Below are 12,742 nucleotides of genomic sequence, written 5' to 3' on the forward strand. Positions count from 1 at the left end.
CTGACAACGGTGAAACCCTTGCGTAAGCTTGCCATGGAAAGGAAGAAGAAGGATTGGATGAAGATAGTAGGAAAGCAGAGAGACGGAAGGGAAGGCATCTTCATACGCTTATCTGAAATTCCTACCAATGAACTACATAAGTATCTCTATCTTTATCTTTATGTTTTATGCGTTTATCACCATACCCATTTGAGTTTGCCTGACTAAGATTTACAAGGTGACCATAGCTTGCTTCATACCAACAATCTCTGTGGGATCGACCCTTACTCGCGTAAGGTTTATTACTTGGACGACCCAGTACACTTGCTGGTTAGTTGTGCGAAGTTGTGTTTATGCCATGGTATTGAACACCAAGTTTTTTGGATTCATTACCGGGGATTATTTGATTTGTGAAAAGTATTGATCACAATTTCGTGCACCAAGTTTTTGGCGCCGTTGCCGGGGATTGTTGAGTTTGGACAACTGACGGTTCATCTTGTTGCTTAGATTAGGTATTTTTCTTCAGAGTTCTTAAGAATGAATTCTAGTGTTTCAAGGTGATGTTCTTATCATCACCAAAGCTGATTGATCTTCATCAATTTAGCTCTTGAATGCAATGTTCTGCTGAAGCTTGTTTAGCCATGTCTAATTTCTTTAGACTAAAGCTTTAGACTAACATTGCATGATTCCTGGAATTCTCATTAAGAATTTTGATACCTTTATTTTCTTTTTCCACTTAATTTTCGAAAATCACACAAAAAAAATTACAAAATCATAAAATCCAAAAATTTCTTGTTTGAGTCTAGTGTCTCATTTTAAGTTTGGTGTCAATTGCATGCATTCATTCATGTGTCCTAAGTGATTTTCAAAGTTATTCTTGATGATTTACTTGCTCTAATCATTGAATTCTATTGACTTGAGTGTTTCGTGTGTCTCATATGCATTCTCATTTTGTTAGTGTCAGTAGTATACAAACTGCTAAGTTTGGTGTCTTGCATGCATTGTTATTTGATTTTAGTTGCATTTTGATTATTAAAAATCCAAAAATATTTTTAATTTGTGTCTTCTCAAGTCAATAATACAGAGAATTGAAGATTTAGAACATACAGCAGAGGAATTACACAGAAAAAGCTGGGCGTTCAAAACGCCCAGTGAAGAAGGACAGACTGGCAACGCCAGCCAGGGTACCTGGTTGGGCGTTTAACGCCCAAAAAGGTATAGTTTTGGGCGTTAAACGCCAGAATGTGCACCATTCTGGGCGTTTAACGCCAGGATGGCACAAGAGGGAAGATTCTGTTTTCAATGCAATTTTTTTTCAAGTTTTCAAAGTTTTTCAAAATCAAATCTTTTTCAAATCATATCTTTTCAATCATATGTTTTCAAAATTGATTTCTTTCTATTTTCAAAGATACTTGCTATCAATTAATGATTTGATTCAACATTTCAAGTATGTTGCCTTTTCTGTTGAGAAAGGTTTAATGTTTGAATCATATCTTTTCTTGTTAGCCAAGTTTTTAATTTTCAAAATCAAATCTTTTTAAAAAAATGTTTTTCAAATCATATCTTCTCAATCACATCTTTTTAAAACTAATCATATCTTCTTAACCACATCCTTTTCAAAATAGTTTTCAATCAAATCTTTTTTACTTCTAATTTCAAAATCTTTTTCAAAAATCACTTGATTTCTTTTCCACTTTCATTTTCAAAAATCAATTAGTGTTTTTCAAAAATGTTTTCAAACTCTTTTACTTAATTTTCGAAAATTACTTCCCTTCTTCTCAAATCCTTCTATTTATGGACTAACACTATTCCTTAATGCAAAATTCGAACTCCATCTTCTTTGACAAGTTCGAATTTTCTACTTCTGTCTTCTACTTTTCTTCTCCTCTGACACCTAAAGGAATCTCTATACTGTGACATAGAGGATTCCACATTTTCTTGTTCCCTTCTCCTTCTTATGAGCAGGAGCAAGGACAAAAGCATTCTTGTTGAGGCTGATCCTGAACCTGAAAGGACCTTGAAGAGAAAGCTAAGAGAAGCCAAAGCACAACTCTCTGTAGAGGACCTAACAGAAATCTTCAAAGAAGAAGAACAAATGGCAGCCGAAAACAACAACAATGCCAACAATGCAAGGAAGGTGCTGGGTGACTTTACTGCACCTACTCCCGACTTTTATGGGAGAAGCATCTCTATCCCTGCCATTGGAGCAAACAACTTTGAGCTTAAGCCTCAATTAGTTTCTCTAATGCAACAGAATTGCAAGTTCCATGGACTTCCATTGGAAGATCCTCATCAGTTTTTAGCTGAGTTCTTGCAAATCTGTGACACTGTCAAGACTAATGGGGTTGACCCTGAGGTCTACAGACTTATGCTATTCCCTTTTGCTGTAAGAGACAGAGCTAGGACATGGTTGGACTCACAACCTAAAGAAAGCCTGGACTCTTGGGAAAAGCTAGTCAATGCCTTCTTGGCAAAGTTCTTTCCACCTCAAAAATTGAGTAAGCTTAGAGTGGAAGTCCAAACCTTCAGACAGAAGGAAGGAGAATCCCTCTATGAAGCTTGGGAAAGATACAAACAATTAATCAGAAAGTGTCCCTCTGACATGCTTTCTGAATGGAGCATCATAGGTATTTTCTATGATGGTCTCTCTGAACTGTCCAAGATGTCTTTGGATAGCTCTGCTGGAGGATCTCTTCATCTGAAGAAGACGCCTACAGAAGCTCAAGAGCTAATTAAAATGGTTGCAAATAACCAACTCATGTACACTTCTGAAAGAAATCCTGTGAACAATGGGACTAGTCAGAAGAAAGGAGTTCTTGAGATTAACACTCTGAATGCCATATTGGCTCAGAACAAAATATTGACCCAACAAGTCAATATGATTTCTCAAAGTCTGTCTGGAATGCAAAATGCACCAAGCAGTACTAAGGAAGCTTCATCTGAGGAAGAAGCTTATGATCCTGAGAACCCTTCAATGGAAGAGGTGAATTACATGGGAGAATCCTATGGAAACACCTATAATCCTTCATGGAGAAATCATCCAAATTTCTCATGGAAGGATCAACAGAGACCTCAACAAGGTTTCAACAACAATAATGGTGGAAGAAACAGGTTTAGCAATAGCAAGCCTTTTCCATCATCTTCTCAGCAACAGACAGAGAGTTCTAAGCAGAATACCTCTGACTTAGCAACCATGGTCTCTGATCTAATCAAAACCACTCAAAGTTTCATGACTGAAACAAGGTCCTCCATTAGAAACTTGGAGGCACAAGTGGGTCAGCTGAGCAAGAAAATTACTGAACTCCCCCTTAGTACTCTCCCAAGCAATACAGAAGAAAATCCAAAGGGAGAGTGCAAGGCCATCAACATGGCCGAATTTTGGGAGGAAGGAGAGGCAGTGAACGCCACTGAGGAAGACCTCAATGGACGTCCACTGGCCTCCAATGAGTTTCCCCAAGAGGAACCATGGGAATCTGAGGGTCAAAATGAGACCATAGAGATTCCATTGGACTTACTTCTGCCATTCATGAGCTCTGATGAGTATTCTTCCTCTGAAGAGGATGAGTATGTCACTGAAGAGCAAGTTGCTAAATACCTTGGAGCAATCATGAAGCTAAATGACAAGTTATTTGGAAATGAGACTTGGGAGGATGAACCCCCTTTGCTCACCAAGGAACTAGATGACTTGTCTAGGCAGAAACTGCCTCAAAAGAGACAGGATCCTGGGAAGTTTTCAATACCTTGTACCATAGGCACCATGACCTTCAAGAAGGCCTTGTGTGACTTAGGGTCAAGTGTAAACCTCATGCCTCTCTCTATAATGGAGAAGTTAGGGATCTCTGAGGTGCAAGCTGCAAAAATCTCACTAGAGATGGCAGACAATTCAAGAAAACAAGCCTATGGACTTGTAGAGGATGTTCTGGTTAAAGTTGAAGACCATTACATCCCTACTGATTTCATAGTCTTAGAGACTGGGAAGTGCATGGATGAATCCATCATCCTTGGCAGACCCTTCCTAGCCACAGCAAGGGCTGTGATTGATGTTGATAGAGGAGAGTTGATCATTCAAGTGAATGAAGAATCCTTGGTGTTTAAGGCTCAAGGATATCCATCTGTCACCATGGAGAGGAAGCATGAAGAGCTTCTCTCAAAACAGAGCCAAACAGAGCCCCCACAGTCAAACTCTAAGTTTGGTGTTGGGAGGCCACAACCAAACTCTAAGTTTGGTGTTGAACCCCCACATTCAAACTCTAAGTTTGGTGTTGGGAGGTTCCAACATGGCTCTGAGCATTTTTGAGGCTCCATGAGAGCCCACTGTCAAGCTACTGACATTAAAGAAGCGCTTGTTGGGAGGCAACCCAATATTATATTTTGACTATTTTCCTTTGTTATTTTATGTCTTTTGTAGGTTGATGATCATGAGAAGTCACAAAATCAATGAAAAAAGCAAAAACAGAATGAAAAACAGAAAGAAAAACAGCACACCCTGGAGGAAGAACCCACTGGCGTTTAAACGCCAGTGAGGCTAGCTGTTGGGCGTTTAACGCCCAGTCTGGCACCATTCTGGGCGTTTAACGCCAGAAAGGGGCACCAGACTGGCGTTAAACGCCAGAAAAGGGCAAGAAGCTGGCGTTAAACACCAGAATTGGGCACCAGCCCGGCGTTTAACGCCAGAATTGGCTAAAAACGCAATTTTGCTTGCCATTTGGTGCAGGGATAACTTTTCCTTGACACCTCAGGATCTGTGGACCCCACAGGATCCCCACCTACCCCACCACCCTCTCTCTTCTTCACCAATCACCTCAACACCTCTTCCCCAAAAACCCTTCACCTATTAAATCCCTTCTTTCTCTTCACCACTCACATCCATCCTTCATAAAACCCCACCTACCTCACCATTCAAATTCAAACCACTTTCCCACCCAAACCCACCCTCACTTGACCGAACCTTACCCTTCCCCCTCTCCTATATAAACCCATCTTCACTCCTTCATTTTCACACAACCTAAACACCACTTCTTCCCCTTCTTGGCCGAAAACAAAAGCCATTCCCATCTCCTTCATTTCTTCTTCTTCTACTCTCTTTTTTATTAATTTGCTCGAGGACAAGCAAACCTTTTAAGTTTGGTGTGGTAAAAGCATTGCTTTTTGTTTTTCCATAACCATTTATGGCATCCAAGGCCGGAGAAACCTCTAGAAAGAGGAAAGGGAAGGCAAAAGCTTCCACCTCCGAGTCATGGGAGATGGAAAGATTCATCTCAAGGGTGCATCAAGACCACTTCTATGAAGTTGTGGCCTTGAAGAAGGTGATCCCCGAGGTCCCTTTTTCACTCAAAAAGAGTGAATATCCGGAGATCCGACATGAGATCCGAAGAAGAGGTTGGGAAGTTCTTACCAACCCCATTCAACAAGTCGGAATCTTAATGCTTCAAGAGTTCTGTGCCAATGCATGGATCACCAAGAACCATGATCAAAGTGTGAACCCGGATCCAAAGAATTATCTTACTATGGTTCGGGGGAAATACTTGGATTTTAGTCCGGAAAGTGTAAGGTTGGCATTCAATTTGCCCATGATGCAAGGAGATGAACATCCTTACACTAGAAGGGTCAACTTTGATCAAAGGTTGGACCAAGTCCTCACAGTCATATATGAAGAGGGCGCCCAATGGAAGAGAGATTCAAGAGGGAAGCCGGTTCAATTGAGAAGGCATGACCTCAAACCTGTGGCTAGAGGATGGTTGGAGTTTATCCAACGCTCAATCATTCCCACTAGCAACCGGTCCGAAGTTACCATAGACCGGGCTATCATGATTCATAGCATCATGATTGGAGAAGGAATAGAAGTTCATGAGGTTATATCTCAAGAGCTTTATAAGGTGGCGGACAAGTCCTCTACCTTGGCAAGGTTAGCCTTCCCTCATCTCATTTGTCACCTCTGTTATTCAGTTGGAGTTGACATAGAGGGAGACACCCCTATTGATGAGGACAAGCCCATCACTAAGAAGAGGATGGAGCACACAAGAGACCCCACTCATCATGAGATCCCTGAGATACCTCAAGGGATGCACTTTCCTCCACAAAACTATTGGGAGCAACTAAACACCTCCCTAGGAGAATTGAGTTCCAACATGGGACAACTAAGGGTGGAGTATCAAGAACACTCCATCATCCTCCATGAAATTAGAGAAGATCAAAGAATCATGAGAGAGGAGCAACAAAGACAAGGAAGAGATATTGAGGAGCTCAAGCACTCCATAGGATCTTCAAGAGGAAGAAAGAGCCGCCATCACTAAAGTGGACCCGTTCTTTAATTTCCTTGTTCTTTATTTTCCTGTTTTTCGAAAATTAATGCTTATGTTTGTCCATGTTTGTGTCTTGTGATCATTAGTGTGTTAGTGTCTATGCCTTAAAGTTATGAATGTCCTATGAATCCATCACCTTTCTCAAATGAAAAATGTTCTTAATTGAAAAAGAGAAGAATTGCATGAATTTTGAATTTTATAACAGTTTAATTATTTTGATGTGGTGGCATTACTTTTGTCTTCTGAATGTATGCTTAAACAGTGCATATGTCTTTTGAATTTGTGGTTCATGAATGTTGGCTCTTGAAAGAATGATGAAAAAGGAGACATGTTACTGAGGATCTGAAAAATCATAAAAATGATTCTTGAAGCAAGAAAAAGCAGTGAATAATAAAAAAGAAAAAGAGATAAAATTTCGAAAAAAAAAGAGAGAAGAGAAAAAGAAAGAAAAAGAAAGAAAAATAAAAGAAATAAAGTTGTGATCCAAGGCAAAAAGAGTGTGCTTAAGAACCCTGGACACCTCTAATTGGGGACTCTAGCAAAGCTGAGTCACAATCTGAAAAGGTTCACCCAATTATGTGTCTGTGGCATGTATGTATCCGGTGGTAATACTGGAAGATAGAGTGCTTTGGGCCACGGCCAAGACTCAATAAGTAGCTTTGTTCAAGAATCATCATACTTAACTAGGAGAATCAATAACACTATCTGGATTCTGAGTTCCTAAAGAAGCCAACCATTCTGAATTTCAAAGGATAGAGTGAGATGCCAAAACTGTTCAGAGGCAAAAAGCTAAAAGCCCCGCTCATCTAATTAATACTGATCTTCATAGATGTTTTTGGAATTCATTGCATATTCTCTTCTTTTTATCTTATTTGATTTTCAGTTGCTTGAGGACAAGCAACAATTTAAGTTTGGTGTTGTGATGAGCGGATAATTTGTACGCTTTTTGGCATTGTTTTTAGTATGTTTTTAGTATGATCTAGTTAGTTTTTAGTATATTTTTATTAGTTTTTAGTTAGAATTCACTTTTCTGGACTTTACTATGAGTTTGTGTGTTTTTCTGTGATTTCAGGTATTTTCTGGCTGAAATTGAGGGACCTAAGCAAAAATCTGATTCAGAGACTAAAAAGGACTGCAGATGCTGTTGGATTCTGACCTCCCTGCACTCGACGTGGATTTTCTGGAGCTACAGAAGCCCAATTGGCGCGCTCTCAACGGCGTTGGAAAGTAGACATCCTGGGCTTTCCAGAAATATATGATAGTCCATACTTTGCCCAAGATTTGATGGCCCAAACCCGCGTTCAAAGTCACCCTCAGAAATCCCAGCGTTAAACGCCGGAACTTGCACCAAAATGGGAGTTAAACGCCCAAACTGGCATAAAAGCTGGCGTTTAACTCCAGGAAGAGTCTCTACACGAAAATGCTTCATTGCTCAGCCCAAGCACACACCAAGTGGGCCCGGAAGTGGATTTTTATGTCATTTACTCATCTCTGTACACCCTAGGCTACTAGTTATCTATAAGTAGGACATTATACTATTGTATTTGGAATCTTGGTTCTTCTGGTTCCCTCTCTGGGACCGAAGCCAATGATCACTCTTGTTCTTATGTATTTTCAACGGTGGAGTTTCTACATACCATAGATTAAGGTGTGGAGCTCTGCTGTACCTCGAGTATTAATGCAATTACTATTGTTCTTCTATTCAACTCCGCTTGTTCTTGTTCTAAGATATCACTTGTTCTTCAACTTGATGAATGTGATGATCCGTGACACTCATCATCATTCTCACCTATGAACGTGTGATTGACAACCACCTCCGTTCTACCTTCGATTGGGTGAATATCTCTTGGATTCCTGATACACGATGCATGGTTGATCGCCTGACAACCGAGTGCTCGCCTGACAAACGAGCCAGCCATTCCGTGAGATCAGAGTCTTCGTGGTATAGGCTAGAACTGATGGCGGCATTCAAGAGAATTCGGAAGGTCTAACCTTGTCTGTGGTATTCTGAGTAGGATTCAATGATTGAATGACTGTGACGTGCTTCAAACTCCTGAGGGCGGGGCGTTAGTGACAGACGCAAAAGAATCACTGGATTCTATTCCGGACTGATCGAGAACCGACAGATGGATAGCCGTGCCGTGACAGGGTGCGTTGAACATTTCCACTGAGAGGATGGGAGGCAGCCACTGACAACGGTGAAACCCTTGCTTAAGCTTGCCATGGAAAGGAAGAAGAAGGATTGGATGAAGACAGTAGGAAAGCAGAGAGACGGAAGGGAAGGCATCTTCATACGCTTATCTGAAATTCCTACCAATGAACTACATAAGTATCTCTATCTTTATCTTTATGTTTTATGCGTTTATCACCATACCCATTTGAGTTTGCCTGACTAAGATTTACAAGGTGACCATAGCTTGCTTCATACCAACAATCTCTGTGGGATCGACCCTTACTCGCGTAAGGTTTATTACTTGGACGACCCAGTACACTTGCTGGTTAGTTGTGCGAAGTTGTGTTTATGCCATGGTATTGAACACCAAGTTTTTTGGATTCATTACCGGGGATTATTTGATTTGTGAAAAGTATTGATCACAATTTCGTGCACCAACAAGCGACGCGATCGCGTGGGGCACGCGGTCGCGCGACTTGCACTAATACTGATTGACGCGGTCGCGTCGGTCACGCGGTCGCGTGACACAATTCATGCTACTGGCACGAGTGCAGCCTCGCATTCGCACAACTCTCTGTTAGAATTGCATTTTGCCAAAAATCTGGGTGACGCGACCGGCCATTTTTTAAAGACGACGCGGCCGCGTGGGAGGGCTTGGGCTTCTAGCACGAGTCCAGCCCAATTCTAGCACAACTTTCGGCCATGCACCATTTTGACGTCGATTTTCATGGCACGCGGCCGTGTGGGTGACGCGGTCGCGTGGGAGGCCAAAGTTCCACATGACACGGTCGCGTGAGCGACGCGATCGTGTGGGGTCAAATTATGCTAATGGCACGCCTCCAGCCACGCTCTCGCGTGACTCTCTGTTCAATTCTTTTCTACCCGATGCACTAGTGACGCGGACGCGTCAACGATGCTGCCGCGTCGCGTGCGGGTTCCCTTTTTTTATACAATATGCAGAATGCAATGCTTAATATGAATGCTATGCATGATTCCAGGTTCAATAAAATTTCAAAAAAAAATAAAACATACTAGAATTAAGACTGAAAAGGGACGATCATACCATGGTGGGTTGTCTCCCACCTAGCACTTTTAGTTAAAGTCCTTAAGTTGGACATTTGGTGAGCTCCTTGTCATGGTGGCTTATGCTTGTACTAATCCAGGAATCTCCACCAATGTTTGCAATTCCAATATCCTCTGGGATCCCAAATCTTGTTTCTGCACCCGTCTTCAAGTTGATTATCATGATTCCATCCAGGTGGTTCAGCTTTAGAATTCTCACTGAAGTAACCAAACAGCTTCCTAGACCCATTCAGCTGAGCTCTATATCAACCTTTGCATTTAAACTTTGAGCTTCTAACCATGATGAACCTTGCAGGACAATTCTTACCACTGGCCATTTTCCTTTTACTCTTAATGTTACAAAGAGCTCTAAGTTGACCATCCGTCTCCAGTAGCCCATATTCACGTGGAATTAGATAGCTAAGGGATATGAATTTTACCCACTTGAATGTTGTGAAGGATGATGGCAACTTAGGGGGAGGTATTTTTAGTGAAATTGCAAGCTCCACTCCCTTGTGCTCTTCTTTGACAACTACCACCTCTTTGCAAGCTTTTTCAATATCAACCTCTTCCTCTTGGTAGCTTTCTTCTGATTCAATTTCCTCTTCATTGTTCACCAAGAGCATGGGAGGTTGTGCTTTTTCTTCTTGAATCTCCATCTCTTGATCAACCTCTTCCAAGTCTTCAACCATAACATGCCTTGGGGGTTGTACACCCTCCTCAACAACAAATTCAAACTCCTTAGAAGAGGGTTCTGTGACTTGAGGTTTCCGTGGAGGTTCTGCATCTCCTAAATCTTCAACCACTTCTTCCTCTGTAACTATTATGGCTTTCTCCACTTGTTCCAGTACAAAGTCATGCTCCTTATTGTCCACTGGAGTCTCTAGTGTCTCCTTCATGCTACGTTCTTCATTAGATTCTCCACATGAAGCAATGGGGGTCCTTTGAGTGTCCAAACGTTCGGAAGGTAATTGACTTATTGCTTGCTCCAATTGATGAAGGGTTGCATGAAATTGATCTACTGTTTCCTTGAAAGGATCCCTTAACTCTTGCTCCTCCTTGACGATTACCTTTCCATGACAACTCCCTTCAATTACTCCTTCACCTTCAAGGGTCTCTTCTACCTTTACCTTTAGTGCCTTCTCTAGCTCCTTATGAAGTATGGATTTGCGAAGACGATCCTCTCTCTCTTGTTCCATATCAATAGCATAGTTGGGATCATCTTGCTCTTGGATTGATAGATGTGGCTGTTCTTCCGTGGATGGTGGTGATGGGATATGTGGATCATTATGTGGTTGAGATGGAAGTGCATTGGAGCTTGAAGGTTGAATATTGAAGGTATTTGGTGGTCCAATTTGGTTGACGAGAGCTTGTATAGTAGAGTTTAGATCAGCAAATGCTTTCTCCATGGAGGTTTGGGGTGGATAGGAGGGTTCATTTATTGGGAGAAAGGATTCATGGTAGGAAGGTGGTTCATCTTGATACTGATAAGGAGATGGTGTATATTGAGGTGGTGGTTCTGTGTATGGTTCATTTGGCTCATAAGGTGGTTGGTATGGTGGATATGTGTTAGGGTCATATGGAGGTGAATGGTGGGAAGGGGCTTGTGAGTATGGTGGTCTAAAGTCATGTTGAGGATATCTATCATTTTTGTATGCATTGCAGAATGGTCTTCGTCTAGGATATCTTGGAAGGTATTGTTGCCTAAAGGGTTGATCAGATCCTCTTGGCTCCGTCCATCTTTGATTGCTTTGACCTTGATGCATATTCCTGTTCTCATTATAGTGTCCATTCCTAACAATAACATTGGAATCAAACTTGAAGCCAGAGGGGTGAGAATTCATAGTAGTAGAAAAAAATAGAAACAACAACTAACAAAAAGAAAATATTTTGAAAAAGATAAGATAAGATTTTGAAAAAGATAAGATTTTGAAAAAGATTAGATAGAATTCATAAGCCAATTGGGCGACACAAATTAAATACCAATAAAAGCATTAAAGTATCTAAGATAAGAGATAAATATAAAGTAAAGGAAATATTGAACCTGATGAAGAGTCGAATTAAATCCTAATTTCTAAAAATCCTACCTAAATCCTAAGAGAGAGGAGAGAACATCCCTCTCTAAAAACTACATCTAAAACTAAAATTATGAATTATGAGAGCATGATTATGAATGGATGCATTCCCCCACTTTATAGCCTCTAATCTGTGTGTTCTAGGCTGAAAACTAGGTCAAAAATAGCCCAGAAATCACTCCCAGTGCTTTCTGGTCCGTACAGGTCGCGGAAGAGTGACGCGGAGGCGTCGTCCACGCATTAGCGTGGGTTGTGTTCCTGCCAGGTCACACGGCCACGTGATCCACACGTTCACATCACCTGGCGTCAGAGCAGCTATGGCAAATTATATATCGTTGCGAAGCTCAGGATGTTAACTTTCCAACACAACTGGAACCATCTCATTTGGACCTATGTAGCTCATGTTATGGTTGTTTGAGTGCGAAGAGGTCAGGCTGGACAGCTTAGCAATTTCTTCAACTTCTTGTATTCCTTCCAATTTTGCATGCTTCCTTTCCATCCTCTGAGCCATTCATGCCCTATAATCCTTGAAATCACTTAACACACATATCACGGAATCTAATGGTAATAAAAGAGAATTAATATTAACAAATATAAGACCAAAGAAGCATGTTTTCAATCATAGCACAAAATCCGGAAGGAAAACGTAAACTCATGCAAATAGTATGAAATAAGTGGGTAAAGAGTTGATAAAAACCACTCAATTGAGCATAGGATAAACCATAAAATAATGTTTTATCATACATTTTCCAGAGACTTATGCCCACGCTGCGCCCACGCTGCGCCAACGCTGCGCCAACGCTGTGCCTTTGGCATAAATCCACACGCGCGTACGCACACCTACCGCATACGCGCCACTCTCAAAATAAGCCATCGACACGAACGCGTCATGTATGTGTATGCGTCGCATCCATTGCACCACCATCTGCGCACGCGCGGCATGCGTGCGTACGCGTGGATGCCCTTCCTTCCATCCACTTCTTTTCTTCTCCTCTTTCCATTTCCTTCCTCCTTCTTTCTTCTTCCCTTCTTTTACCCTTCATCCAACACTTCCAAACACCATTCGTAACCATTTATTTTAGTCAATTAATTAGTTAGTTGGTTAGTTAATTAGTTAGTTTTAGTTAGTTTTCATTTTTTTCTCTTTTTTA

This window comes from Arachis hypogaea, chromosome 1 (genome assembly GCF_003086295.3).
Source record: "Arachis hypogaea cultivar Tifrunner chromosome 1, arahy.Tifrunner.gnm2.J5K5, whole genome shotgun sequence".
In the NCBI taxonomy this organism is placed as follows: Eukaryota; Viridiplantae; Streptophyta; class Magnoliopsida; order Fabales; family Fabaceae; genus Arachis; species Arachis hypogaea.